The sequence below is a fragment of the Protopterus annectens genome, chromosome 12.part0 (genome assembly GCF_019279795.1).
Source record: "Protopterus annectens isolate FY-2018-M chromosome 12.part0, PAN1.0, whole genome shotgun sequence".
Lineage (NCBI taxonomy): Eukaryota > Metazoa > Chordata > Ceratodontiformes > Protopteridae > Protopterus > Protopterus annectens.
Window position 1 is genome coordinate 1,372,291,300 of NC_056746.1, and position 13,396 is coordinate 1,372,304,695.

A 13,396-nucleotide genomic window follows, 5' to 3' on the forward strand; every position below is an offset into this window, starting at 1 on the left:
TTCTACAGGTTGACCTATCTGACCTCTTGCACAGTGACCAGTATCTTTGTAGAGGGATCATTGGGGTGGGTACTTTGCCTGACTATGATCAAGACTGAGAGCAAAGGGTAGGATAATGGAGCATAAGGCCAGTCATAGGCCAGGAACTCTGCCTTAGTTTGCTGTCCAGTCATACCCACCCCTTTCTGTGAGCTTTCCATGAGGTAATGAATGTTTGAGATCATGTCATTTTTGTAGTCTGATGCCATGGATGGATGAAGAAAAAAAATTACATTAACAGGCACTTGTAGACAAAGAGTCATGGGGTTCAAACACCACCCGGCTACCATTGGAACACGCTCCTTGCCAACCTTCCTAGTTCAGCTGAGTAGGACCTTCATCTGTTGACGTGGAAATTAACTCTTCTGACCCTCATCCCACCAGGTTCTAGTGTAGCTGTAGAGAATTGAGGATGTTTCTTAGCTGGTGGCCTATGGTTTTCCTTTGGACCTTACCTGTGTAAGTATTCAGACACTCGGTGTGAGATTTGACTCTGTGCTTGTAGGGTGTTCACTCTGATTCCAGTAGGAAATCCTCATCCAGCTCTGTTTTAAGCAGATATTCCATCTGGTATGTGCCTGTTCCATATTCTGGGCCCATTGCCCAGTGTCTCAAAATTGATGTCAGTTGTCCCATAACTGAATTATCAGGTGATCCGTTTCTGTTAAAGCTAGTATAAGAGAATTTTCATTTACACTGTCTGCAGCCACCTGGGATGGTAATTCAGAAGGACTGAGGTCCCCGCCTCTGAGGCATTTGAGGATAATATGATGTCTGCTTTCTGTGTCTGTTGCAGAGTTGCTTATGCTGATGAACTTCTTGTTAGACTAGCCTGTACCTTCTGTGCCTTCTCCATAAAAGAGGCTTAACAACTTTTTGGGAAGCAGGGTGGAGGAACTTTAATTCCCCCCCCCCCCCCATAGAATCTGTGGTTAAGAATGCTTTTCTTGCAGGCTAGTTGTACTAGCATTCTAACCATCCTTCTTCAAGTAAGGCTTATAACCTTTCATTTGGTCTGATCTTGTCCCGTCTGGACCACTGTAACATGGACCAGTTGCCTTTGGCACCTAATTTCATGGCAGTTAATCTCACATGCACAAACTCCTCTCATATCCCATTACTCCTCCCCAGCTTGAGGTGTTTATGTAGACCTTGTTGTCGCCATTGCATCTTCCACATCTCCAGAGTGAGCTCAAGCTATCAAGGGGTCATTTTGTGTTTCCATTTGCAGATAAGTGACTTTTCTTTAGTTAATCTCATCTCTTAACAGCAGGATGTTGCAGTAACCTGATCTTTTTCGCATCCGAGTCCTTTTTTCCTTGAGCCGTCAGCTTTTCTCTTTTATTCTTCCCACCCATCATTGTAAAAAAAAAAAACGTTCTCTTTACTTCTTAATCGAATAGTTTCTGCAAAGCCTTGTGTTGACCAATGATGAGTTGCTGTACTGTTGAATTGTCGAGGTTACAAGTGGTGAATGCTGGACTACTTGTTGGATGCTATCTCTGATTGATGAATTGCAGGCCTAACCATGGTGGAAGGTTCCAAGCAAAATCTAAAAAGTGTTACAAAAAAAAAAAAAAGACAGATATAAATTCCCCCACATGCGCACTTGAATTGTGGTGTGCTTGCAAGCAACTGCACTACTTGCAAAAAGTTTATTTATAGGATTTTATCAGATAGTAAGAACAAGTTGGTATTAAAGGTCTTTTGTTTTCAGACTGCATCATTGGAGAGGTCATCTGTGGATGATTCATTAAGGCTTCTGCTAAAAGTTCCAAAGCAGAGAAAAGAAAGAAGCACTAGATATGTGATTCTGATGTGGCTGTAGTTGCATTGTTAGAGAAGCTGTCCCCAGCCAAGACACGCAGGACTGCATCTCGTTTGTGACCCAGTTCTTTGTTGATGTTAACCTCTGTCAGATTATCCTCACCCCCTCGTCAAGAGCCTTCAGACACAGCACACTGGGCACTGAGATGCTGCTCAGAAAACACTTTCTAGGTTTCTTCTAGATCAACTTCTGCTTCTTCCCATAGGTCCTACAGGTCCCTTAAGAGCCCTACCACTTTTGATTAGGAGTAGATGTTGGCTTTTCTCAGGCCCATCTTTGTTATGGTTGCATCTCAGTCCCCTTGGTGCCTAGAATGGCCTAGCAAGTGACCCATATTTTCTTTGCTGTTCCTTCTCCAACCCTCATTTCAGGTCCAGTAATATTGGAATCTATGCTAGTTACTGTTTTTGCTCCTTCAGTATCAGTAGATACTTTTGTTTGTGCTACGGCCTTCTGCTTCAGTTGTTTTGGCACCAATCAGTTTGCCAAGTTCGGCCCTGATGGTTTCAGGGCTATTGGAGGTGTTGATAGATTCAGCATTTAATCCTTCAGTTTTGAAATTGGCTGAGATAACTTTGGCTCAAAGCGTGGTCAGTGCTGACCACATGAGTCCCAGTGCTTTGGCCATTCCAGTGTTGCTTCAGCCAGTTTTGAGTGTTTTAGGCCTTAGATGTCTGTGTCATTATCTTAATGATGAAGAGACCACTTCTTGCATCTGTGCCAGAGCAGATTCAAGATATGCTGATTCCACTCAGTGACATCAGCAAAACAAGAACGTTCAACCATTCTTCAGTGATGCTCCCTAAAGACGGAGGACATTTTAGGCTAGAAGTGCAGACATTTGGGACAGCCTTTTTCCGCAGAGAGTTCTTGCTCTTCTTGTAGTGTTCCCCAAGAGCTGGCAACGCAAGAAGCACCACCTCGACCCACAGTCTTAGTGCCCGAAAGTGAAGAAGTTAACAATTTTACACACAGTTTTGTCATTTTGTTGATTAATAGGAGTAGTGTGAGTAATATAATACAAAGAGTTAATGATGTTATTTATGAGCTTCACGTACAGTATGATATTACATGTGAACTCTTCAACTTCTTGAATGTTGCTAACTAATCCTGTGCCTCCCATTTTATGTGGGTTACCTAAAATACATAAAGATCGCTTGCACTCCCCAATGTGACCCTTTGTGTCTGGGATGGGATGGGTAACTGAGCCTATTTCAGTCTTCTTAGAAGAACAATTAAAACCCTTGTTAAAAAATCTTCAAAGTTATATTTGTAACATTAATGACTTTTTAAAACAACTTTATCAGTGGTATTCTGTGTATGAGACTGCCCAGTTTATTTTTGTAACAATGGATGTTAACTCATTGTTTATTGCCATCCCTAATGAATATGGTATACAGGCTGTGAGAGAATATTTATTTATGTAAGAGCACAGCATTCACAAATGGGAAAATAGAAATGATTTGTTCTGTTTTAGAAGCTGTACTAACAAGTAATGTTTTCCTATTTGGAGAGCAGCTGTACCATGAAACATTGGGTATTGCTATGGGTACACCAATAGCAAATCATATGCTAACATAACCCTGTATGACTGAGAGAGTATGCATGTGTTTGGTTCAACAAACAACTATACTGATAAAAATCTATTTTATAAATGCTTTGTTGACTGTTTTTTTCTTTTTTTTGGTTTGGAAGGGTAATGAAACTGAACTACAAGAATATGTTCGATTCTTGGAAACTACTACAAATTTTCTGAGATTTAAGTTGAAATATTCAGAACAGAGTTTCTTTTTTTGATATACATCTTAAAAATACTGATGGGCTGATATTAGTGAATATCTATAGGAGGAAGCTCAGACTAGTAGATTTCTCCATAGTTGCAGCATGCATCCTGGTCATGTTTTTTAAAAAGATGGTTAAAAGCCAATATATAAACGTGAGTAGACTAACTACCAATGCAACATTATGTAACTAGCAGTGGTTATGTTAAGTAGACTGACTACAGATGTAACATTATGTAACCACCAGCTGGATATGTTGAGAGAAGAATTTCGGATGACCGGCTACGATGAAGGTCTTTTGAATCAAGCATCTAACTATAACTAATGAAAGAGATGGTAGAGCCAAACCATATTTTTTGTCAGAACATCCGCAGAGTATTCAAAGTCATAATAATAACACTAAGTTTAGGTATATCATGAAATATAGCATTAATACTAGTGCTGTTACTGATATGTTATGGAGAAATTGGGACATACTAACTGCTATGCCAGAATTGGGTAAAATAATAGGTGTGTCTCCCAGTTTTAATTTTAAGAAATGCCCTAACCTAAAACTGAAAATATGTTATAAGGAAATACATGAAAAGAAGGGCCGATCCACTAGAATTAAAAGAAAAGGCACTGTTCCATGCTATTATTGTTTTTTTTTCTAAACACATTGATCCTACTGTTACTTGTGAACATCCACGAACAAAGCATATTTATGAATGTGATTGTTTTGCTACTTGTAACACAAAAAATCTGGTTTGTTTAGCTGAGTGTCCAGCATGCACTAGTTTCTATACAGTAAATCTAATAAAATTTAAGGAAAGAATTTCTGAACATCTTTCAAAAACTAATGCATTTAAATGTAGAGTAATACAAAAGATATTTCTTAACATAAGAGGTGGTGCTGTTCTAAATGCCATTGAACTAGCTGAATACAGGTGAATTTTAAAACTGCAGGCTGATCATACACCTGGATTAAATGCTTAATGAAACTGAAGTGAATGTTGCTGTATATGTTGTGCTTTTTAAGTTGCTTTTGAATGCACTTTTTATATGTGTTACTAGGTCTTTAAATTTTAGGTTCTGTGTATAACAAGCTGAGCTCTTATTGGGCAGTGGGATCATGTGCTGTATTTAAAAACTCTGTATTTGTACTGCATTTTATATGCATTGAAAAAGGGATTATTCCCGAAAGCTCTGCTGTTTGTGTTTGGATTAAAATAAGTGAGTTTTTTTTTTTTATTTCTGGTGTTGTGATCTGTTTTTTTTTATTCTTTTTACTATGTGTAGCAGGCGCTAGAGTAGTGGGAACAGGCCTGGCTATGTCTAACAGGAGCTAGAGTAGTGGGGACAGGCCTGGCTACGTCTAACAGGAGCTAGAGTACTGGGCTCAGGCCTGGCTGTGAGGACACAGGCCTGGCTATGTCTAACTGGAGCTAGAGTAGTGTTCTGAAGCCTAGCTGTGAGGAGACAGGCCTGGTTATGTCTAACAGGTGCTAGAGAAGTGGGCTCAGTCCTTGCTATGAGGAGACAGGCCAGGCTATGTCTAACTGGTTTCAAAGAACCCACCAGCTGCATTGTAGACAGTATTACATCAGGGGGTCCCGAGGTAGAGGGAAGTTGCTGTCAGGCCACTGCCCCAGAGAGGTGTTAAGAACCATCAGGGCTATAGAGAATCCTTTTGTGGATCTCTGCAGTATATGAATCCTGAGCAGTTGTCCAGCAGTCTTGCTCTGGAGGAGAGCAGTGGACATTTCCCTCCACCTTGGCACATGGTAGGCCATCACACAAGACATGGATAAGGAATTTCATATCTGGAAGTTATTTTATTCCCTTTGTCAAGATGCCCAAAAATCTGCTCTCTCATCCTCCATCAGTGCCACACCAACAAAAGAGGTTGGTTCTCCTCGAAGAAAAAAAAATCCTTGAGCAGGTCCCACCAGATCAAAAAGTGTCTGAATTCTGCCCTAGCTTCTTCAGGGTGCCCAAAAAGTACAGGACCTCAGACTTGTTCTCAACCTGAGCTGATTAAGTCAATAAGCAAGGAAAAGTGTCATTCAAGATAGTGATGGTGCAGTCTATCCTGCCATGTCTGCAGGCAGGGCATTGGGTGTGCTGTTAGGTCTTCCATGATGCCTTGCTTCATATAAAGATATAGAAAGCATTAGCCAGTCACGGTCATTTCAGGGGCCTCCTGTTTGATCTTACTGCAGACCCCCCAAATGTTCACCAAATTCATAGGCATAGTTACAGCTCTCATGCCTCTACGAGGGGTGAACATTTTCCAGTATCTCGATGACTGGCTTATAGCAGCTCCAGATGTGGAGTTGCTGATAAGGGCAAGGCATTATTTACTATAGCTGTGTCGATCTTTGAGGATCATGGTCAACCTTTCAAAATCTTAGCTGTCCTTAACTCAGTCAGTTCTTTTTATTGGATGTCAGACACACTAGACCAGAGGGCAAGATTGTCCCCAGAAAAGAATTCTACCCATAGTTATGGAAATTCAATGTCTCATACACTCTCCAACACCCTCAATTTCTGTGGCACTAAGAATACTCTGTTTTATGGCCACTGTTATTCAAACTATTCCCTTGGCTATATTGAGTATGAGAGCCCTGCATTGGGTACTCAGAATACAGTGAGACCAAAGCTGTCAGCTAATGTCAAATATGATTAGACTGTCCAACGTGTGCATAAGAAGACTGTTGTGGTGAACGAAACCACAAAACATTTGTGTGTGTGCCCCATTTGTTTGGCCATTCCCAGCTACCCATCTCACCATGGACATGTCCAATGTGCATTGGAGAGGCATTTTTGAAACAAGTTGGCCCCAGGGTACATGGTTGCAAACCGAAGCCAATTCGCACATCTGTGTACTGGATTTGAGAGCAGTTCCCCTAGTATTTCAGGATGAGCTCCATTAGGGTGTGATAGCCATACACTTAAATGCAGTGCATAAACAAGGTGGAAAAATGTCTTTGCAGAGAATCCATGAAGGTATGAGAATAGGTTCATAGGTGTGTACTAGGCTAATGGCCCTGAAGCCTTTACAAGCCTGGCCCATAGGATTACCCTGGCATCATGCCACCCAACCTTAGTTCCTAGTGCTTCTGTCAAGTAGAGCCACTGGAGTGATCCCCGGGGTGAATTTTCTATTTCCCATCCACTCATCAAGATTCCTCTTGAAGAGGGCCAGTGAGGTGCTATTCCATAGCATGGGCAGTCTCTGGGTTATGAACCTGTCCCCCCAGCATGTTCTGTTGATTGTGGTAATGAGGTTGAGGTCTCTGGAGTGTGTGGTGTGGGGATGATTGGGATTTCTTTAGATGTAGCATTTCTAAAAGAGCTGGGTCAGACATGACTTTGTAAGTAAGCAGAGATCGCCTCTAAGTAGGCGATATGAGAGAGAGAATAGTTGGAGTTTTTTGAGTCTGTCAATATAGGACAAGTGTTTAAGGCCTAGAATCCTCTTTGTGAGGTACTTTTGCAGTCTCTCCAGTTGTTGCAAGTGTCTTGTGAGGTACATGCCAAATGGGGCATTGTATTCTATGACTGGCCTAATGAGGGAAGAGTAGAGGGAGACTGACTTCTTTCTTCCTGAATGCAAAACCCTTAGTAATGAAATGTGCGACATAGAAGGACTTTCTGACCACAGTGGCAACGTGGTGGTCGAAAGAGAGGCTGCTGTCAACCTGTGTTCCCAGATCTCTTGTAATGCCACTGTGTTCAGTGGACTACCATCAATGTGGTAATTCAAGGGAACTGGGTTTTTCCCAAGGGGAATGACAGCAGTCGGTGTTATTGAGGCCTTTCTGTAAGATGTCAACATCACTTGGGGAGTTAATAATAGCTCCCATCTTGCAATTGTCTGCGAACTTTGTCAGCCAGAGTCACTTCGTGTTGGCCTGGACTTCAGAGAAGTAGATACCAAACAGGAGAGGACTAAGGACCGATCCCTGTCAGACTCCACTTGTGACTGGTCGGCAGTCTGACTTGGAGTCAGCTACTTTCACACTGTGGGTTCTTTCTGTGAGCCAGTTTGCAACCCACCTAATGATATAGGGGTTGATGCCTAGCTTAGTGAGTTTTTCTATGATTCCTGAGTGAGGAATGGTATCAATGGCCTTGGCCAGATCAAGGTAGGCTGTATGAACCACCTTGCCTTCATCCACAGCTCTAGTGACTAATTCAAAGAAGTCGACCAAGTTGAGCAGGCATGATCTACCCTTCACAAAAAACAAACCGTGTAGGATCCAGAGTTTGGAGATTCCGTATATCCTTGTTTGTTAAGTCCATGATGATGCATTCCATAGCTTTGCATATCAGGCTCGTCAGGCTAATTGGCCGATAATTCCCGGGGTCTGTAGTTGATCCTCCTTTGTGGAGAGGGATGACTGTAGCAGTGCTCCATTCAGTAGGGACAAAGCCTGAGGTGAGGCTGTGATTGAACAGGGCACACAGGTGAGGTGCCAGTTCACTCTGTAGTTCATGTAGAACACAACCAAGGATATTGTCCGGTCCCATAGAAGCCTTGGACAGTGCTGTTTTAACCTGTGCAGCAGTAATACTGGGTGCCTGGCAATCTACTGATATTGTGATTGGCCCTTTTGGGGGAGGGGGTAAAGTTAGCACTGAATCTGTCGGCCAGCATATTGGCAATATCTGTTTGCTCGGTATAGGAGGTACCATTGTGCAGTAGCTCAGAGAAAATGTGGGTATTGCCGTGGAGATTCTTTACATAACTTCAGAAGGCCTTGTGGTTGTCTTTACTATCTGCTGCAGTTCTGTTTTCATAGCTAGCTTTAGAGGATTTGATGAGGGATCCTAACCTTTTGCTGAGGCTGATAAGGGAGTTTTTCCAGTCTTAGGAGTTCACCTTATTCTGTATCAGTTTCCTCCTCCTGTTGTAGAGTTTGTTTATGGCAGGGGACCACGAGATTGTTTTTTTTTTTTTTTTTTTTTTTTTTGAGGAGAGTGTCTTGGTTCTACTGGGTATGGCGAGAGCCATGCATTTGTGTACATGTTCATACAATGCATTTGTTTATGATTCGGCGGTCATGCAACTATTCTCCATTTGCATGGGTAACGTGAAGTTAGCCACCTCTATTTTTAGAAGCCCAAAGTTAGCTTTGGAGAAGTTTTTCACCTTTGTGGGGGTGGGGGATGGGAGGGATGTGGATTTCCAAGGGAATTAGTTTGTGATAGGATCTAACCAGGGAGGTGTTGACTATTAGTGTAGAGCAACGGTCACCCATGTTAGTAATGACCTGGTCAAGGATGTTGCTACCTCTAGTGGGGGTATGAACTAGCTGGTCCAGAGCATTGGAATTAATGAATTCCAGAAAGCATTGGGCAAGTGTATTGGTACATGAGTAGTTTTCCCAGTAAATGGAGGGGTAGTTGAAGTCGCCCAGTATGAGAGCGTTAGGTTGGACCCTAATATTCTCCAGGGTGCTTAGGAACGTGGAGTGTGAGTCTTGGGGCATGGTTGGGGACCTATAGTAGGCTGCAACCTGAATCACTATCTTACCCAATGTTAGCTGCACCTGAAGTATCTGAGATGCACTATGTTGGGCTACCATCTGGAGGTGTGCACATCCTTTATGAATATGAAAATACTACTGCCTTTGGAGCTTTGGTCCAAGTTCTGGGGCCGAAAGGTGTGGAATGAGTTATAGCCTGGTAGTGCAGGGGTGCTTTTTGCTGCCTTGAACCAGGTCTCTGTTACAGCACAAATGTCGATGTTCTCCATTTTAATGAGTGCTTTGAGGGAGTGCATTTTCAGGTTTAGACTTCTAGCATTGAGCAGCATAACTCTCAGATTGCATTTGTTTGTAGCTGTTACAGTGGTAATTTGGTCTTTGGAATACTGCCTAAAAAGGCACTATATGGGTGGCAAGAGCCTTGGCCAGTATCCGGAAGCCCAGGGGTGACTAATGCAGGCCATCTCTGGCAAAGCATCAAGGTCTGTCAGTCATGTCATCCCAGGCAGACATCTACTGGATCCCCTTAGAATGACACCAGAAACTTAGCAAATTGTTGAAATCAATCATTTTCTGCTTGTACTGTGGTATCATTCTGGGAAAATGGGTCTTAAAGTTGCACAGCTTTCTCAAAGCTGTGCACATGCCAGGGAATATAGTGCAGTAATAGACAAGGTAAGCATAGAGACTATATTCTGCTTCCTAATGAATGGTCCCTAAACAGCAAGACAGCTCAGAATAAATTTCAAAGATGGGGCAAACCCTGCTGTGATATCGTCACTTTACCCTACAACACCAATTGCAAAAATGTTTTCAGCATTGCTCCTCCAGAAGGACCGTCCTCAAGAGATGCATTTTCCTGGGCTACCAAGATGTCTGCACATTGATCAACCACTTAATTTCAGTTTTTCCAGTGTGAAAAAAAACTAAGAAATAAGAGCCAGTGATATTATCAGTTTGAGTAAAATTTAGTTACTAGCTAATGGGTACAATGACTGGATGCCAGCAAAGAAGAAATTTAGAGAATTTGAAAGAAAATCAACTAGAAAAGGTGAAGACAAAACACTGACTGGGAAGAATCTTGCATCATCTTTGGTACAAGAGATGACTGTCAGTAATTTAGAAGATAAATATATTAAATATACTCAGAGGTGATTAAAATAAAGGAAACATTGATGGAGTATATCAGCTCAAATACCAGAAGACTGGCAAAAATAATAGAAGCTTTAACTAGCTGTTCATATAAACTGATAAAGCTGCAAAAATCAAAGACTAAAATCAAGAAAGGGCTGGCTGAGTGTGAGACATTTCAAGAAGAGCTGTTTCAAAAAGTGGTAGAGATGGAAGGCAGCAGTCCCAGAGAAGACCTGATCTGTTTCAAAAAGTGGTAGCGATAGAAGGCAACAGTCTCAGAGAAGACCTGGCATTTTTTGCTTTACCAGAACAATTGGAAGGAACAGACTGTATTAATTTTATGAAAGCACAAATAAGCAGTTGGACTGGTATTCTAGAGCAGGATTTGTTAATTGAAAGTGTGTATCAAGTGTGTATGCTCCAAACATGACCACGAGAAAGCAGCCAAGACAGATCTGTATCACTAAAGATGAGGTTATACCAGCAGAAAAAGATTATCCTGACAGCACTGTTGTAGAAAAGAAAAGTTTAAAAATTGAAGACTGCAGAGTGTTTGTGGAAATGGTTATTCACTGTGTATCAGGCAAAAGAGAAGCAAATTTATCCCAGCAATCAGGAAATGTTGAGAGGCAAATGTGAGATTCAAGCTGCTGTATCCAGCCCTTTTAAGAATATTTTTCTAGAGTATGAAAAACATTTTGGATGCAGAACAAGCTAAGGAGGAAATTAAAAAAAAATATCCAACAAAAAGGGACTAGCTAACAGAAGGGTACTGCTTTGCATTCTTCTGACAATGGAGCTCATAGAAAGACATTGTCAGCAAAATCTTTTCCAGTATTCCAAAGGAGAATGATTGAGAGACAGGAAAGAAAGCACAGGAGTTGACCAGAAGAATCAGGAGTATCTTGGACCTGAACCAAGGTCTGGTGTTGGAAGATGGAGATGAATAGGAAGAAGACCAGCAACTAGGAAATTTGGGAGAATGAAAAACATCAATCAAATTTGTGAAATATGTTTTGCAGGGAAAAGTGATTGAAAACGAATGGACTTTTGTAGACTTAGTTAAATGTGTGAGCGGACTGTAAAGCATATACCCCACTTCATTGTTAATGTTTAGAAGGACACTAAAAGGGGAAGAAGTTACTGTAAGTAAAACAGCTTTGTTCTTATCAGTGTTTGTATAAGATGACATAAACTGCATGCTGTATATAGTAAAGCAGTTTTGTGTAGTCAGATATGTTTTAAATGTGGGGAGGGGAGTCTTTTCAGTGTCAGTTATATGTGTTAAAATATTAAAGCAATCAAATACTTTTTAGTTTTAAGAAATAAAAGCTTTACAATGTAACAAATCAAGTTTAATGTTAATATTCTGTGATCTTGGGCAGCTGGGTTGGGGGTAGACTGTAAAAGTTTGTGGATTTTATTATACGTAGACTTAAGATATTTTCTCTTATTTTTACAACGATTAATGTCTAGATTAATTCCCATTGGCATAAGCTATAAATAAAAGTTTTTTGTAAGCAAAGCTGGCTTTGAAAAATACAGCAAAATGATGATATCCATGAAAGATGTTAAGTTTTCTTGCATCTGCAAAGATATTAACTTTTTTTCATTACCAAATGCTCAGTGCAAGTCAAGAAGTCTGCAGCTAAAGGCAGTTGTGCATTCTGTTCTGAGTGAAATTTACAAAGATTCATTGCTGACTACGTTTACATGGAAATGAGGTGTCTGCAGGTGCAGGCACTTAATCTTGAGAGTTCTGAGCTGAGGGAAATGCAAAATTTAAAGGTACAGTGGCAAGCAGGTCAGTGAAAAGTAAAGTCTGAAATGATGGGAAGTAAATAAGAGATAGCAGAATGTCTAGCAGCCTTAATACTTGATAACGGACACTGGCAAACCACAGGCATGAAAAAGTCAATATGCACTAATGACTGAAAGGGTTTGAATTCACCCAGCGCTGCAGGCACCAAGAATTTAGAATAATAAAATATCCAAGGCGAAACTGCAACGAAGGAAATAATAAGTGAAAATCACCAGTTTCATTTAACGTTTATTTAAACTTCCGTTTTCGTCACAACTTCTTCAGAAACACTTTAAGCCCTCCCCTTCATGCCTTATATAGTACAACCAATTAATACCAAATCAATTCACATTCAAACTCTAACAATTAAGGAAAAATATATGTAAAAACCTTCAGTTTAACCAAATTTCTTAATGAACATGTTTGTACAAGAATTTAAAAACTGTTCTAAAATAAATATATTAAAAAATCACAATGCCCTTATGTAAATCCTTCAGTTGAGCCCAAAAATTACAAAAAATGTTTAATTATAAAAACATATAATTGCCAGCTTAAATGTGGTGTAAAAACAACAAAGTTTTCTGTGATAACAGGGCAAAAAATTTGGTCTGCTGGTTACAATTTTGCAGACCTCAATTTAAGAACTGGTCCCAGGGAGATCATGTCATTTAAGCCTGGGGGCTTTGTGGCTTCTAATGTAATTTGCCAGAAAAGCTCCCTATATTCTACCCTGGTCTCCCACATGCCACCTCTAGGGTCAACATCCACTACTTCGAGAACAAAAAAATTGGAATTTTGCATTTAAACAATGACAAGAATGTTTTATATTGGTAAGAGTGAGAGAGCTCTTAAAAAAAGGATTTATGAACACCTTTATGAAATGAGGACAGGGAAGGAAAGTAATGCACTTTTCAAACATTCTTGTCATTGTTTAATTGCAAAATTCCAATTTTTTGTTCTCGAAGTAGTGGATGTTGACCCTAGAGGTGGCATGTGGGAGACCAGGGTAGAATATAGGGAGCTTTTCTGGCAAATTACATTAGAAGCCACAAAGCCCCCAGGCTTAAATGACATGATCTCCCTGGGACCAGTTCTTAAATTGAGGTCTGCAAAATTGTAACCAGCAGACCGAATTTTTTGCCCTGTTATCACAGAAAACTTTGTTGTTTTTACACCACATTTAAGCTGGCAATTATATGTTTTTATAATTAAACAATTTTTGGGCTCAACTGAAGGATTTACATAAGGGCATTGTGATTTTTTAATATATTTATTTTAGAACAGTTTTTAAATTCTTGTACAAACATGTTCATTAAGAAATTTGGTTAAACTGAAGGTT

General features: G+C 40.5%; 1 protein-coding gene across 1 annotated transcript in view; it reads left to right on the forward strand.

Annotated features, from left to right (window-relative positions):
* The window catches only part of PSMF1 (proteasome inhibitor subunit 1), a 1,027,177-nt gene that overhangs the window by 912,991 nt on the left and 100,790 nt on the right, over positions 1–13,396 (forward strand). The gene's annotated exons all lie outside the window — the stretch shown is intronic.